Source organism: Miniopterus natalensis, chromosome 15 (assembly GCF_054644295.1).
Source record: "Miniopterus natalensis isolate mMinNat1 chromosome 15, mMinNat1.hap1, whole genome shotgun sequence".
Classification (NCBI taxonomy): domain Eukaryota; kingdom Metazoa; phylum Chordata; class Mammalia; order Chiroptera; family Miniopteridae; genus Miniopterus; species Miniopterus natalensis.
Window position 1 is genome coordinate 40390986 of NC_142095.1, and position 17511 is coordinate 40408496.

At 36.2% G+C, this 17511-nt stretch overlaps 1 protein-coding gene and 1 pseudogene across 12 annotated transcripts in view; one reads left to right on the top strand and one right to left on the bottom strand.

Moving 5' to 3' along the window:
- SLMAP (sarcolemma associated protein) overlaps window positions 1-17511 on the top strand; it is a 128314-nt gene that overhangs the window by 22341 nt on the left and 88462 nt on the right. The gene's annotated exons all lie outside the window — the stretch shown is intronic.
- On the bottom strand, window positions 12477-13096 carry LOC148091463 (pyruvate dehydrogenase E1 component subunit alpha, somatic form, mitochondrial pseudogene; annotated as a pseudogene).

The window sequence follows — 17511 nt, forward strand, 5'->3', positions numbered from 1 at the left end:
CCAGGAAAGATTGGATTTGTGTGGTACAAGGCAGGGGAGAGTTTTTGAGAAGGTAATTGGTAGTAGCTCTCAAGTAAGTGTCACCTTATAAGGGCTGAAAGTAGTCCTTGGGTTTGTCAGGTAAGAGTCTCATCTGTGGTTTTTCAGTAGAGTGGTGGGTATGGAAACTTACTGTCAATGGGTTAAGAAGGCTGTGAGTGCCCTGGCCGGTGTGACTCAGTTGTTTGAGTATCGTCCTGTGCACCGAAATGTTGCCAGTTGGATTCCCGGTCAGGACACGTGCCAGGGTTGTGGGATTGATCCCCGATAGAGGGTGTGCATGAGGCAGCTGATGGATGATTCTCTCTCATCATTGATGTTTCTATCGCTCTCCCCCTCTCCCGTCCCCTCTCTCTAAAAATCAATAAAATATCTTAAAAAAAAAAAGGTTGTGAGTGTGACAGCTCTGAAAGTGCTTGACTGAATGGATGCAGAGGGCATTTCCTTCCATATAGAAGATATGTGTATGTATAATTCTGTGATGATAATTTGTTTTTTCTCCAGTTTTAGTTGTTACATTTTCACATAAATATGTTTTTATTGATTTTAAGAGAGAGGAAGGGAGAGGGAGAGAGATAGAAACATCGATTGGCTGCCTCCTGCACACCCCCTACCGGAGATTGAGCCCGAAACCCAGGCATGTGCCTGCCCAGGAATCAAACCGGTGACTTCTTGATGCATGGGACAGTGCACACAATCCACTGAACCACACTGACTGGGCTAATTGTTGTTACTTTTAAGGACACTGGTGGTGTCCCACATGCATTGGGTGGTGTGGTGTCGGGGGAGAAGTGGAATAAGAAAAGCCATATAGGTTAGGCAGTCCCTATCCAGATTAATTTCTTTATAGTCTTAAATATAAGTTGAAATCTTATTGAGTTAAATATAATTTGTGCAAATGGGACATGGGTCACAGATGTCAAAAAGATACAGGAATGTTAAAACTTTGAAATTCTGCAAAAATTAGAAATTCAGATATTCCCTAGTATTTTTTTGATGTTCTGAGTTTATTTATTTATTTATTTACTTTTATCATTGAAAGTATTATAGATATCCCCCTTTTTCCCCCATTGATCTCCTCCACCCCACATCCCCCCCCCCCCAGGCCTTTACCACACTATTGTCTATGTTCATGGATTATGCATATATGCATATAAGTTCTTTGATTAATCTCTTGCCATCCACTCCCCCACCCCTGCCTTCCCTCTGAGATTCATCAGTCTGTTCCATGCTTCTGTGTCTTTGGATCTATTTTGTTACTCAGTCTATTTTGTTTATTAGATCCCACATGAGTGAGATCATGTAAAACTGAATCAGGAAGAATCAAAAAACCTGAATAGGCTAATAACAACTGATGAAATCGAAGCAGTAATAAAAAAAACTCCCAGCAAACAAAAGCTCTGGTCCGGATGGCTTCACAGGGGAGATTTCTAATTCTTTAAGTTGCAAGGTTAGATAGTTTACTAAAAATTTTTCTTGCTTTTTGAGGTAGGCCTGTAGTGCTATGAACTTCTCTGTTAGGCCTGCTTTTGCTGTGTCCCATAGATTTTGGGTTGTTGTGTGTTCATTTTCCTTTGTTTCCAGGAAGTGTTTGATTTCTTTCTTGATCTTATTGATAACCCATTCATTGTTTAATAACATGCTATTTAGCCTCCATGTGTTTGAATGTTTTTGAGTGTTTTTACTGTAGTTGATTTCTAATTTCATGCCCTTGTGATCTGTGATGCTTGATATGATTTCAGTCTTCTTGAACTTGTAGAGACTTGTTTTGTGTCCTAATGTGGTCTGTCTTTGAGCATGACCCATGTGCACTTGAGAGGAATGTAATGTTCTGCAGCTTTGGGGTGAAATGTTCTGTAAATACCAATTAAACCCATCTGATCTAATGTGCCATTTAGAGTCACTGTTTCCGTGTTGTCTTTTTGTCTGGAAGATCTATCCAGTGACGTCAGTGGGGTGTTCAAGTCCACAATTACGACTGTATTGCTGTTGAGCTCTCCCTTAAAGTCCTTAAGGTTATTACGGATAGGTCCTTATTTATTGCCATTTTAATTTTTTATGCCTATGTTTCTTCTGTTTCTTTTCATTATTACAGCAGTCCCTTTAACATTTCTTGCAATGCTTCTATTTCTACTTCTAACTACAGCAGTCCCTTTAACATTTCCTGCAATGCTGGTTTGGTGGTGATAAACTCCTTTAGCCTTTTTTTTTTGTCTGGGAAGCTCTTTATTTCACCATAGGTCTTGAATGAGAGCCCTGCTGGATACAGCAGTCTTGGTTTCAGATCCTTGCTTTGCATTACCTTGAATACTTCATGCCAGAAGGGTCTGGCCTGTAGAGTTTCTGATGATAAGTCACCTGACAGCCTTATGGGAGCTCCTTTGTTGGTAACAGATTGCTTTTCTCTTGCTGCCTTTAAGATTCTCTCTTTGTCTTGAATTTTTGGCATTTTAATTATGACATGTCTGGGCGTGGGCCTCTTTGGGATCTTCTTGCTTGGGACTCTCTGTGCCTCCTGAACTTGTGCGACTTTTTCCTTGACCAGGTTGGGGAAGTTTTCTGCCATTATTTCTTCAAAAGGTTCTCTAACCATTGCTTACTTTCTACCTCTTCTGGCTCTCCTATAATGCTATGATGTGAATGTTGTTACGTTTCATGTTGTCCCACAGCTCCCTAGACTGTCCTCCTGTTTTTTAATTGTTTTTTCTTTTTGGATCTCTGATTGAGTGATTTTCTTCTACCCTGTCTTCTAATTCAGTGATCCGATCCTCAGTTTCCTCTAATCTGCTGTTTACTCCTTCCAATGTATTTATTTCTGCTATGCCATTTTTCATTTCTGACTGGTCATTTTTCATTGTTTCTATATCTTCTTTCATGCTGTTGAGCATCCTTACAATCAGTATTCTGAACTCTGTATCTGATAGATTGCTTATCTCCATTTCACTTACCTCTTTTTCTGGAGACTTCTCTTGTGCTTCATTTGGTGCTTTTTTTTTTTTTTTTTGTCTCCCCATTTTGGCTGCCCATCTGGGTTTGTTTCTATGTATTAGGTAGGCCTTCTAGGACTCAGTCTTTTTGGAAGGTCTCTGGTGCAGGCCATTGTCGGACGCTGTTTGTGATTGGCCTTGAGTACCCTGTTTGGAGCTATCAACAACCCCTTCTATTGGGGCTGGGTGCGTTTGCACAGGACCAAGATGTACACCAAAGTCTACTTTTCCAAGACCCGGGTCCAGAAGCAGATCAGGCAGAGACTGAAAGCACTCTGAAGTCTGCCTCTGCCTGTAGGCCGGTTAATCTGATTCTCTTAATGAGCCTCAGGCTGTAGAAACTCCACAGGGTTGGGTGAGAGGTTTTTCAGCAGGTTGGGGCAATTGCTTCCCCCCTTAGGCAAAAGCTGCTTGGAAGGTAAATGTTTATCTCTGTAGTAGGGGGGAATGACTTGGCACAGGTGTCCAGAGGGGTGCCCTCTGAGCTCTATCTCCAGAGCCCACAACGCTAGATTATCCTCACACAGTTCCAGTACACTCTGCCCTTCTTCTGCTAGAGCCCAAGGTGAGTGGCTGTGCACGAAACTTTGTGTGTTGGCTCTTTAAGAGGGTGCCTGCAGTTCCAACTGTTTCTCCCTGGCACACAGAAACCCCACTGCTTTTCACAGCTAGATGTTATGTGGGCACCTTTCTCAGTTCTGGTGCTGTTGGCTGGGAAGCCCAGCCTGGGGTTTAGGCCCCAGAGCCCTCAGTGGGAGCCCCCCACAGCTGAGCTATCCCTCCGGACCCTGAGCTGCTGCCTGTGGGAGCCCAGCCAGCCCTCTCGTGCCTCCACACTTCTTACCAGTCTCTGTGTGGTTTCCACTTTTCCTCCTTGGTTGTGAAGGTGCTCTCCAGCTTGGAATCTTCAGTTGCAGTTGATTATTCAGGATGGTTTTCCTATATTTTAGTTGTAATTCCGGTTTGGTCCTGGGAGATTGTCAGTGTAGCTTCCACTCAGTCTGCCTCCATCTTTGATCTCTGTCTGACCCTGCTGTTGCCTTGGGGCTTCTGTTCCTGCTTTCTGGCCTCTATTCCCCAGACACTGCCAAGGCTGCTTCTCTGGTCTCCTCTAAGTCTTTGCTTAAATGTCAAGTATTCAGCAAAGTTTTCCTGACCCCTGTATTTACAATCACAGCCCACACCCAGAATCCCTGCCTTTCCTGCTTCATTCTGAGTTTTTAAAGCTAGGAATTTATCTTTGCATTTCTGTTGATTTAAAAAAAAAAAAAAAAATGTGTGTGTGTCCAGAGAATCTAAATGAGAGACTCTCTGAGGACTGCTTAATTTGTGCATGATTGATAGTTATTTTACATTTGGCCAAAATTAAATTTTCAGCATAAATTCTGTAATATTTAACAAAAGCGTTAATGTTTTAATATTCATCCTGATAAACACCTCACTATTTTTAAATTATTATGGGAACTTATAAACCAAAGTTTTAAAAAGCGAAACATCATGGTAAAATTTGAATATTTTTGCAGTGAGAAATCCAGTTTGTGGATTATCGAATTCTATTACTTAATATTTTGTTACTTCACTCACTTATTTTCTGTTTATATAACTTTATAATAGTTTTTCAGTTTGCATTCTTGTTTTTGTGGTAGGTGCTGAATATGTGACTATTAAAATGTACTTTTCAACATTAAGTAAAAAGGAAGATATCAAGCAATTTCTAATTAAACATGTAAGACTAATAATTCCTCTGAGTTTATACTATATAAAATGAGGTCATGTATGTGGAACTGTTTTATACATTAGGTAGTTAGAAGTTACGTAGTTAATTTTAAATATAGGAGAAATACTTAAAAATTCACTCTAAATTTAATAGAAAAATATAATTAAGTTACTTTGAAGCAAAGAGGTCAAGCAAAATATTTCTATTTCAGAGAGTCATATTCATAAATGAATGTAAAGATAAGATATATTGAGATGTATATATTTTAAATATATTTTATGAGTTCTGGGATGGAAAAACTTATTTTGAGCAGAGGTTAGAAGAAGAAGGAGGTTTTGGAGGGATGGCTTTTTATGAGTTTGGCCCAGTAGTATATAGCAGCAATCTTACTTTTAAAAAAGATTACCATTTTATTTAGCATGTGTTGCAGTTCTGAACCTTACTACTCTTTTACTTGCACAATGTTTTCTATTGTAAAGCATGTATGTCAAAACCCAGAATCTGCATTGTCACTTCCTTATTGTAATTTCAGCTCTGCTCAGATAACATGCCTAAAATATTGTAAATTTCTCAGGGTTTTGAAAAACAATTTGAGAATGTGAGAAACATTAAGGTATGCTTAATTTTCTAAGTTATAAATATTTAAAAGTTCATTTCAGTATTATCAATATAATTTTCAAAAGACTATCAAAAAATTTTTTTAAAAACCTATCAAATGAACTCCTATATCAACAGAAAACTCCAAAAATTGCTTGTTTTTGGAATGGTGTCTAAATTTGCTCAGATTAAGTACTTAAAAATTGTAATTTTAGTGAGTAATAGGAATCTCTCATACTTGAACCTAAATTTACTTCCTTTACTAAACTTTGACCCATATAAGGACATCTATCTGTTTATAAGTAGAAAGCAAAAAATTTCATCTCAAATTTTGCTTGATAGAGGTAAATCTAAAACAGTTTTCAAATGTTACAGGTATAACAGGATGTTTTAGTGGGCTGTCATTTTAGTGTGTTCAAAAGGAATTGTTTGAACTTGAACTACAGCTTTAATTGTATGTCCATTGCCTGCAGGTATCTTTTTAAAAAAGAAAAGCAAGTTAAAATGAACTAACTAGTGACATGTCATTATTCTAACAAAAGTGTACTGTGCTTTAAAGAACAAAATTTGTATTAATATTGTTGATTAAATATTTAAATAGAATATTGTTAGTGATATTTTAATATAAAATACCTTTTGTTGGCATTGACTTTATTATTTATGTGATAACAATAGAAACTTTATATATACTAATGCTTTAAAATAAAATGTGTCTTTTTTTAATTCTCCATTCAAACTTATAAGTAAATTTGCTGAATCAATCATTGTTGGAAATTGTCCTTATCTTTTGTTACGACATTTATCCCTGCATTGTGATATTTTCTTGTCTGTTATCCTGCTCATTGTTCTAAGTTTAGTTAAGGTTGAATAGATTTTAACAGTTAGGTTTTATATTTTTTTGGATCTCATAGATATTTATTTTGTCTATTATATTTTACTTAAATCATATCTATAGGGGACTTTATCTTCTATACTTTGTGTTCCATTAACTTGACCATGATGAATTCTAAGTGTATATAGTTATTTTTACCATTTAAATAGTTAACTCTTTAGAAGTCTATGGACTCATTTATATTTTTTATTATACTGAAAATGTAAAAATAAGGGAAATTTATGAGTATGTTTAAACCTTTAAGAACACAAGCAAGGGCTGCTCTGTCTGTGGAATAGCCCATGCGCTGTCTCACTGTTTCCCTAATAAACTCTATTTTACTAAAAAACCAAACCAACCAACCAAACAAAAAAACCCACAAGCAAATTATGTAGGCTTATTTGCCTTCAGTCAGTGTGGTAATAGAGGGAAATTCTTTTCTTCCCTAAACTCCAGTTTTAGATCTCCAATATATCTGGGTTTCCACCCATTAACGTTCCATTTCTAAATGTGTAGAATTCCCTAGATGTGAATTCCTAAAACATATGCGCAGTATTCTATGGATTTCAAAGTGCTGTTGATTTATTTAGCCATTATTATTGAGCATTTCCTATGTGCCAAGCGCTGTTCTGGTTAAACAAAACAAAATCCTTGTCCCCGTGGAGCTGACAACCATCTTTTCCATCACCCCAGCCTATTTAGGACAAATGGGAGTGCTTCTCATTTATTGACAGGGAATTCAACATAGTTCAGTTCATCAGATGTGCTGTGCAAAAGCAATGCTATTGTATGCCCTCAACGTATTCTGGTTAAATTTCAAAGTCATTAGGGAACCTCTTAGATGAGTCATTGAATGACTTTGTGTTGGTAGTTGTTCTTTTTGTTTTCTCCCTGCTTGGAAACTCACTTTTCCATCTTCCTCAGTATGAATTTTAATAGAACTTTTCAAACTTTTGTTTGCATGACACTGTATTTTCCTAGTTCTTAATTTTTTGACAGTTTTGACATCTCCATCTTTGTTTTCATTGTTTATGGTTTCCATAAAGACTTTTCTAAGCTCTTTATTTCAGAATTTATGTCCTTATCATGAATTTCTTAACCATATTTTTAGTTTATTTTTAACTTTTTTAAGTGTGCACGTCAGTGGCTTTTAATATATTCACAGAATTGTGCAGCTATTACCGCTATTCATATTCCAGAACATTTTCATTGCCTCAGAAAGAAACTCTGTACCCATTAGCAATCACTCCCCATTTCCTCCTCTCCTAGCTCCTGGCAACCACTAATGAATCTGTTTTCTGTCTTTATAGATTTATCGATCTTGGTATTTCATATAAGCGGAATCATATAACATGTGTCCTTTTGTGTCTACCTTCTTTCATTTAGCATAGTGTTATCAGGGTTTATCCCTGTTGTAGAATGTATTGGTCCTTCATACCTTTTGTTGCCAAATAATATTCCATTATAGGGATATTCCACATTTCATTTATCCATTTGTCAGTTGATAGACATTTGAGTTGTTTCTACTCTTTGGCTATTAAGAATAATGCCGCTGAGAACATACATATACAAGTTTTTATGTGGACATATGTTTTCAGTTCTCTTGGTAATATATCTAAAGTAGAATTGCTGGGTCATGTTGTAACTCTGTATTTAATATTTTGAGGAACTGCTAAACTGTTTTCCAAAGTGGTTGGACTATTATATATGCCTACCAGCAGTGTATAAAGGTTCAATTTCTCCACTTCCTGGTCAATACTTTTGTCTGTCTTTTTTATTGTAGTCATCTAGTGAGTATGAAGTGGTATTTCATTATGTTTTTTATTTGTATTTACCTAGTAACTAATAATATTGAGTATCTTTTCATGTACTTATTGGCCATTTGTATATATTTTTTGAGAAATGCCTGTTCACATCTTCCCATTTTAAAAATTAGATAATTTATCTTTTTATCATGGAGTTGTATATTCTGGATAAAATTCCCATATCAGATAAATGATTTGCAAATATTTTTTTCTATTCAGTAGATTGTCTTAATGGTGCCTTTTCATTATTATATGGAAAAATATACAGGGTGTCTCAAAAAAATGTATACACACTTTAACAGCTGATAGCTCAATTTTGAAAATGAAATGTATTTTAATAAACACTGTTGTTATAATTATTCAAAGTGTGTGTATACATTTTTGGGGACACTCTATGCATAACAAAATTTACCATTTTTAGTGTACAATTCTGTGGCATTAATGTGTTTAAATATCTTCACAGTATTGTGCAATCATCACCTTCATCCATATCCAGAACTTTTCCATCATCCCAAGTAGAAACTCTTGCCCATTAAACATGTCCTGATGGTGTCTTATAGCACAAAAGTTTAATGTTGATGAAGCTCAATTTATCTACTTTTATATTTGAGATAATTTTTAATAATCTTAAAATTTTACATTGTCACTTGTGCTTTTGGTGTCATATCTAAGAAGCCATTGCCTAATCCAAGATCATGAAGATTCATCTTAACCATTTTTTAGTACTGTCTTACTTGGTCCTCTCATCTGTATTTAAAACACTGATATAATTATCAAGATTTTTATGGGAAGGTGTTTTTTTTTAATCCTCACCCGAGAATATTTTTTTCCATTGCTTTTCAGAGAGAGAGAGAGAAAGAGAGAGAGAGAAAAACATCAATGTGAAAGAGACACATCTATTGGTTGCCTCCTGTACGTGGTGCCCCTGGCCAGGCCGGGCTGGTCTGGGGATCGAGCCTGCAGCTGAGGTATGTGCCCTTCGCCGGAATCAAACCCAGGACCCTTCAGTCCTTGGGCTGACGCTCTATCCACTGAGCCAGACTGGCTAGGGTTATGGGAAGGTTTTATTAAATTTCCTCTTTTGACATTTTTAGATCAGGATAGTAGGTTTCAATCTTTAGAATCTTCTGAGATGTTTACTAAAACACGGGTTCCTCAGGTGACTTTTGTACATTTGTAGTAAACTTCTAGTAGACTTGGCATCATGTGGTTGTAAAAGTGTGGAATTAAAATAGTCCAGCATGATGATTAAGAGCATGACTACCCGGATGTTAAATCCTGGCTGTGTCGCTTTCTAGTTGTACAATCTTGGGCAAGTCACTTGTTCTCTCTGGGCATTCATTTCCTCTCGTAGGGTTGTTGTGAGGATGAAACAAGCTAATATCTGTGAAGCACTTAGAAGAGTTTGGCAGTAGTAAGCACCACATATGTGTTAGATATTGTTATACTCTTTAACTCAGTAATGCTGTTTCTAGGGACTTAATCTAAGAATATTAGCAGAGGTATTGCCTAAAGATACATGTACATTAATTTCATCATAGAGATTATTTCCAAGAAATCTACCATATATAATCAGTAGACCTATTGTTAAAAAAATTGAAATATATGAAATGTTATTTGTCATTTAGTCATATTTTCAAAAAACATTTAATGCCATGGGAAAGTAGCAATGTAAGTGGGGAAAAATCAAATAAATATACAACTATATATAAAATATATCTTTAAACTTCTTTAAAAATACTGGACAGCCCAGCTGGGCGTGGTTCAGTGGTTGAGTGTTGACCTAGGATCCAGGCGATCAGGGTTCGATTCCACATTTGCCCGGGTTGCGGGCTACGCAGCCGATCAATGACTCTCTCACCATTGATGTTTCTATCTCTCTCTCTGAAATCAATAAAGATATATTAAAAAAAAAAATACTGGACAGGCAATTGGAGTGTTCGTCTTGCAATGCATATAAAGAAATATGTTAAACTGTTAAGAGTGGTTATACTTGGACGCTAGGAGGAGTGATTTTAATTTCTTTTATACTTTATTGTATTCTGTTGACTTCAACAATAAGTATTTTATACTCAGAAAGACATATTTTTTAGAAAGACTAAATGGGGGGGAAAGCTCAGTGTGAAATAGGAAAGCGTAATGTGAATAAGAAACCTGAGTCCATGAAATAAGCCAGTCAGAGAAAGACAAATATCATATGACCTCACTCATATGTGGAATCTAATGAACAAAATAAACTGACAAAGAAAATAGGTCCAAAGACATGGATGCATGGAACAGACTGACAGATCTCAGAGGGGAGGGGGTTGGTGGGGATGGGAAGAGATTAACCAAAGACCATATATGCATATATGCATAGCCCATGGACACAGACAGTAGAGTGGTGAAGGCCTGGGATGGGGTGGGGTGGGGGCTGGGTGGAGGGGAAGAATGGGGGGGATGGAGGACATCTGTAATACTGTCAACAATGAAAATAAAATAAAAACCTGAGTCCTAGTACTAGTACTGCTATTAATTAGTTTTGAACCTTGAAAGAATTCTATCTCTTCCTTACGGGATGCAGTTTCGTCATCTGCAAAATGAGGAATTGGACCAAAATTTAAAAGGCAATGTAGCTGAGTGGTTAAGAACTGGGAGATCTGAAGTGGGGAGTTAGGGACTACAGCTGAGGAGATCATTGCATGGATTCATATCCTGTTTCTTTGCTTTGTGACTTCTGGCAAGTGATTTAACTTCTCTGTGCCTCATTTTTCTTGTTTATATAGTGGGAATAATAATAATACCTCACAGTGGAGTTGTGAGAATTAAATGAGTTCATATATGTAAAGGACTTAATAAACAGTCTGGCATACAGTGAGGATTTAAATTCTTTCTAATGCAGTCATTTATTGCCAATAATATTTTTAGTCAAGTGATGCTTACATTTATTCTATCATTTTGAAACTTTAGCTAATTTTCTATTGAGATGTTTTTGAGATTATGGAGGCTATTAATTTGCGAAATAGAATCTTTTGGAGTCCCTGGCCTCCTCCCCCAGCTTTGCTTATTTGTCTTGTGTTCTTATACTGGCAACTTCTCTGGGGCCCTAAGTTACCTCATCAAAGAGGGTATTTTTAGCAGTAAAAATCTCATAATTGATTTTCTAGATTTTTTCTGATACTTTGTTCTGATGCTAATGGATGCAGCTTAATCTATCTGTAATTAAGTTGCATAGGCTGTTAGGTTGTAGCTATTTTTCTTCAACTGATGTTTCAGTTTTAAATTTAGGAAATGGCATTAAGCCCAAGGGAATGTTATACCTCAATTGCCTAGCCCATTCTTGGGAAAGTTAACATTATAAGGGAAACAGCTAAAAGTTGGTAGCATGACCAAATGCTTTAAGAGATACATCTGAGTATGTGAAAGTCACTTTCAGAGTCAGCAACCATGTTGAAATTCATTTTGGAACTCCATGGAGCAAAGACTAAAGAAATAGATGACTTTCATAATATTATATTATTTTTTTCACTGATATATGAGATAATTAAATCTTCAGTGAATAAGGGACTCAGCTATTCCATTGTTTTGGAAGTTTTTGTCTGTGAGCAAGTCACTCTGTGGTACCTTAATTTATAATGGGAGTCATAAGGAGGAAGATGATATTTTTTCCTTCTGAGGGGTAAGAATGAAAGCTGTATTTTCATACATTTCTTCTTAGATTTTCAGAAGCTCTCCTCTTTTCTGTATAGTGTAGCTGTAGTAAGCTGCCCACTATGAGGTTCATTATTTCTGTGTTAGAGAGTAAATTAATAGAGGAGCATTGCCAGGAAATAAAATGTAGGAGTTTTATGGCCACAGTTGAAGGATACAATTTGTTACTTTAACTGATATTAGAGGATGTTTTCCTTTAATCATAATAACTTTTGATTATAAAACATACCTAGCTAACCTCTGTAACAGGAGAAAGATGGTGTGTCTTCTGGCTTGATGGGCAAAATCACCCTGAGAAAACGTTGTGACTCACTCACAAGAGGGGAGAACTCTGCTTGCTTTAGGGATTAGATTTTATTTTAGGATGAGTTTGTTTAAGTATAGATATGAGAGAGTTCCTACCCTACATCTCCTATATGCCAGATATCTTATTCTATTTTCCCAGAGATTTAACTCAGTGCCTCCCAGTTCCCCAACTGTATAATTTTTGTAACTTCTGCTACTTGGGTCATGTTAATCATATAGTGCTTGTGTTTCTCTCTCAGTGTTTTTCTTACTGAATGTAAGAATTTATGAGCTTTTCCTTTAAACATTTTGAACAGTTCTTTTGTGGTTTTTGGTTTGTTTCAGTTAAAAAAATTCTATTTAAAGTTGAAATTACAAAGATTTTCAAAGGTGACCATGAAATCTGATTGATGGCATAATAATACACTTACAGTTTTCCTTTAAATGATCTACTTAAACTTGATTCACTGATTCACACCATAAACTTATAAAGATGGATCATTGCCATAGATGTGATAGCCTAATTTTTCCAAAGGTGGTTTGGAATCAACTGTGTAGCAAACTGGACTGTATTCTCAATTTGTTTTCTCACTTCATCATCAGTTTCCTTTAATTCTTCAACACTGGCAATGCTGTGTACTATTCTATGAGAAGCATAATATGGTCACAATTCTTACTTGAATTTCTTCTCTGGCATGATAACTGACTCTAGGATCACTTACCCTGTGTTCTTGTTAATGGTAAGTCCACTGCTCCCTCATGGTCTCCCTTACAGATTTTTAATAGGCTGCTGAAATCTTTGTTGCCTCCTGGACACATAGAGCATCTATTCCATCTGCCCTAAGCCCAGGAATAAAATTGCTTCTTCTGTAGTAATCAGTGCTGGCTGCTGATCTCTCAACAGATGTTCCTATTCCATGGTGGTTATTCTCACAGATGAAAATAAACAGTGATTTCCACAAAGCTTCCAAATTGTAAGCTTCAATTATAAAGTCAAGCAGACTTCATCTTTTTTATTATACCTACAGGCCAGACAAGTACCAGCGCCCAGGGGAACCTGAGCTCTGACAGTGCCATTACCCCAGTAGAAGTTCTCGGTGTACATGTGCCTTGACCTCACTTCCTTTAGTGCAACCTTCTGTAAAATTTGGAAATTTCTGGAACAGAAGGTCTACAAGTAAATCTAAAGCCATGAGCCCAACTTGCTGTGATGAGATGACCCATGATATTTATCCTGATCACAAGCTCCCCTACCCCCAAGTTTCTGGACATTACACAGTGACAGAAATCATGAATAATTTTCTGTTTAACTCCATTGTTAAACAGTCTGTATCATCCTGTAGAGCCCCTCTTCCCTGCTGAGCACTGTTGTGATAGAAGGACTCTCTTCCAACCTATGAAGGTCACATTTCTTAATTTCAAATGTAGCATCATTTGCAAAGTTACAGGATAGAACACCAGTACCTTGCTAGTCGTGACATGCAAAAAATGGTATCTTCCTCTTAGAGCATCTTCCTCCTGAGTGTAGGCTGTGGTGGTGGTGGCTATGACATCATGCTTTACACTGGACTATAGATCCACCAACATTTTTCAAGGCTGTGTAATATTCATGGATGGGCCATAATTTTCTTATGCATTCTTCCTATGGAAGCTATTTACAGTTTCCTTTTTTTATTATTTAAAAATTTTTTAATTGATTTGAGAGAGAAAGAGAAATATCAATCTGTTGTTCCACCCATTTATGTGTTCATTGGTTGATTCTTGTATGTGCCCTGACTATAGTTTCCATTTAAAAAAACTATTAGAAGTTTTGCTTTGCTTAATATCTTTGTACCTATATTTTTATTCATATTTTTTGCTACTTCTTTAGACTGGATTCTCAGAGGTGAGTCAAAGGGCACATGTTTAAAGCTCTCTTGATAAACCTTGCCAAACAGGTTGTGTCAATTTATACTCCCATGACCAGCTTGTGAAAATGATTCTCTTATGTCACTCTTGGAAACACTGAATATTTTATTATTTAAAATACTTTGCTACTTTTATTAGTAACAAATTAAGTCCCTTAGATTTTTATGTTTCAAGATTACTTAATATGTGTGTATATATTTATATACTCTTTTTCTCCTTCCTCTGTTCATTGGCTTTTCAAAAATAGCTTTATTGAGGTATAATTTACATTCCATAAAATCCTTCCATTATAAATGTAAGTTGAGTTTACTTGAAGTTAATGATTTTTAGTAAATCTATGATTTTGCAACCATCACCACAATCTAGCTGTTAAACATTCCCGTCACCCTATAAAGTTCCCTTGTGCATCATTTGCATTCAGTCTTTGATCCCACACAGCCTTAGGCAACCACTTATCTGCTTTCTGCCACTGTAGATTTACATATTCTAGAAATATCAAATAAACAAAATCATACTATATGCAATCATATGTGAGTGGTTTCTTTCACTTAGCATTATGTTTTTGAGGTTCATCTATGTTGTAGTATGTATCTATAGTTCATTCATTTTTATTGCTCATATATCTTATTCAGTGGTTGATGGACAATATATATCTTTTTTTATTGTTGACATTATTACAGATATCCCCCATTCCCCCTCCCCTTTTGCCCACCTCCACGAAGCCCCTGGATAGACAGTATGTCTTATTTTATTCAGTGGTTGATGGACATTTAGATTACTTCCAACTTTTGGATATTATGAACAATGCTGATAGGAACATTTGTGTACAGTTCTTGTGTCTTTCATTTCACTTGGGTGGATACCTAGGAGTAGAATTGCTTGGAACCCATTACATTTCATAACACTACGTAGCCACAAAAATCTTTCTTTTAAAAACTGGATAATAGCCATATATTTGATAAGAAATTCAGTTAGCCCTGGCCAGGTGGGTCTGTTGGTTGGAGCACCATCCCATACACCAAAAGGTTGCAGGTTTGATTCCCCATTGGGACACATTCAGGAGACAGCCAGTGGATGTTTCTCTCTCACATTGATATTTCTCTCTCTACTCTCCCCTCCCCCGCCTTCCTCTCTCTCTAAAAGCAATAAACATATCCTCTGGTGAGGATAAAAATTTAAAAAGATAGAAAGAAAAAAGAAACACAAATGATATAAAAGAGTTAAAGGGGAATGATTGGAGCTGGCAAGTGAAAAGTTCTAAGACATGCAGTGTGACTGTAATAATGGAAACCACTTCAGAATTTATTGGTAGATGAGTAACTACTACATCCTAAAGCCAAGTGAAGGCAAATAAAATCAAAGAGAATCTAAATCAACATTGAAAAGTTTTGTTCCAAGAAAAATGAAGGAAAAAAAAAAAGAAATGGGGCATCATTTGCATTCATTATGACAGGAAAATGAATATATATAACACATAAAATGCCTTTTCCAAAATAAAAAAAGGCCATCAAGATTATTGTAGATAAACATATGGCCAAAGAAACAGTCAGTTTGTTCAAGATGAATATATGTAGTAAATAAACACTTATCCTTGCTAGTAACCATAGAAATAAATATTTTACAAGTTGATTGTTAAATTAACAAAATCAAACCGTCTAGTGTTAGAAAGGTAGTTTGTGAAGTGATGTTAGCTTTATATGTTAGTCTTGTCCATGTGCAGAGCAGTGTGGCAAAGCCTGTCCAGATCCTTGGAGTAACAAGATTCTGAGGTAACTTTCGTTTTAGCTTCCTTGAATGTAATTAAAATGTTTTAATAGTAAATTTAATAAGAGAGGAAATAACCCAAAAGGTAAGAAAACAGCTGCACAGTTTTCCCATGTGCTGAAGTCGAATGTGGTAGTGCTTTTCTCTTCACTTGTCTCTGACTCACCCAAACTAGAGGCACTAACCCAGCACAGCTTTTTTTCTTTCTGGCCTGGAAAGCTGCGCATTTGCTCTGCTATGGCCTGAATCCTGCTTTTCCAGCTCTGGCTAATGACACATACTTTGGGAGTTCCCCCCACCCCACTCCAAGAAAATGCTGTTACCTTTCCCATGTCTTGTCTTTTCTTTGTTGCACTGGTTTTGCTTTAGGTGCTCATCTGAAAATATGCTACTGTTGATTGTTTTAAAATCTCTTTGTGGAGTTCTTCTGTATGGGTGGGACCAAACACTTAGGAGTCACTCCCAGTTAGTATAGTACAGTATAGCCATCCAAGAGTGAGTGATTTTTTTAGATGATGTGCCAAAAAGTGTAGAGTAGATAAAGTAGAGCTAAAATCAAGAAATGGAAATTGACCCTTGCTCTGTTTATTTTTCCCTTTATCTTTCAAGTTGCTTTTTTCTTCCAACATAAAAAATTCTTTCCATTTCTGATAAATATTTATTGTATTGGTAATACTTTCCCCTAATTACTAGCATTGTAGGTTTCTGCATCATCCATGCTTAAATACTTTCCCTTGTTATATAAGGTTATAAGATTTTATATTGTTAGTTGAGTTTTGTGAAGTCATAGGTGAGGTAATGTGTAACAATCAAGAAGTCAGGAAAGATAAAAAGTAACCATTTTCCTATTCATTTTATTATGATTGACAACAATTTTTGATTTACTAAGAAATATATTACTGATTTTCTTTGTGTAGAGCAACCATAAAACTCCTCTACTAAAACTAGATAATCTTCTATAGGTAATTTACAATTGTGTTTATTCCCTTTAGTCTTTTCCACTCAGATTGGCTTCCCTACTTAAGAATCTCAGGAAGAAATGGCCCTGATTTTTAAAATATTAATACAATAGACTGCTATGTGATTTAACTCTTCTTGATCTCCTCTGATCTCTGCCAGCCTATTCAGGTCACTACAGTTTTGGCGGGTTTTTTTGTTTTGTTTTTTCTTACACTGACTTGTACAGGTATTAGCTTTTGGCTGTTTCTCTGACCTTTTAGATGTTTCTTTTCTGGATTTTTCTTTTACCTTTCTGACTGTTCTATCTGAAAATCCTTCAAGCATTTTCTCCACTAATTTCTCCTTAAATGTTAGTGTTCCTAAAGTTCAGTCATTGTTTTCCCTGAAAATGTTATTTTTTAATCATCTTATATATTATAGTAATTTAATAACCACTCAAATGCTGATGCCTTTCAGATGTCTTGAGCCCTAGGTCTGAGTTTTCTGTCCAACTCCCTGCTTACATTTACTTACTTGGATGTCCTATAGCGACTCCAAAAGCAATATACCCTAAACTGAAATTAATCATTCACTACCCCCCATTAATATGTCCAGATATAGGTAATGCATTATCATCTACCCAGTAGCCCACTCTAGAAACTTCTCTCTTCAACATTGAGCACACAGAATCTGTCAACAAGCCATTTTCACTACTTTTAACACTGTCCTAGTTTAGGACTTTATTTCTTTATTTCAGTAGCCTCATAACTGTTCTCCCTGACTTCTAATACCCCTCAAGCCATTCACTCCATCCGTGAAATGTCAGTTTGATCTTCGTACTTCCCAGCCTAAAAACCCTATAGTGGAAGGCCCCTGTTATCTGTATAATAACAGTTGTACTGCTTGATT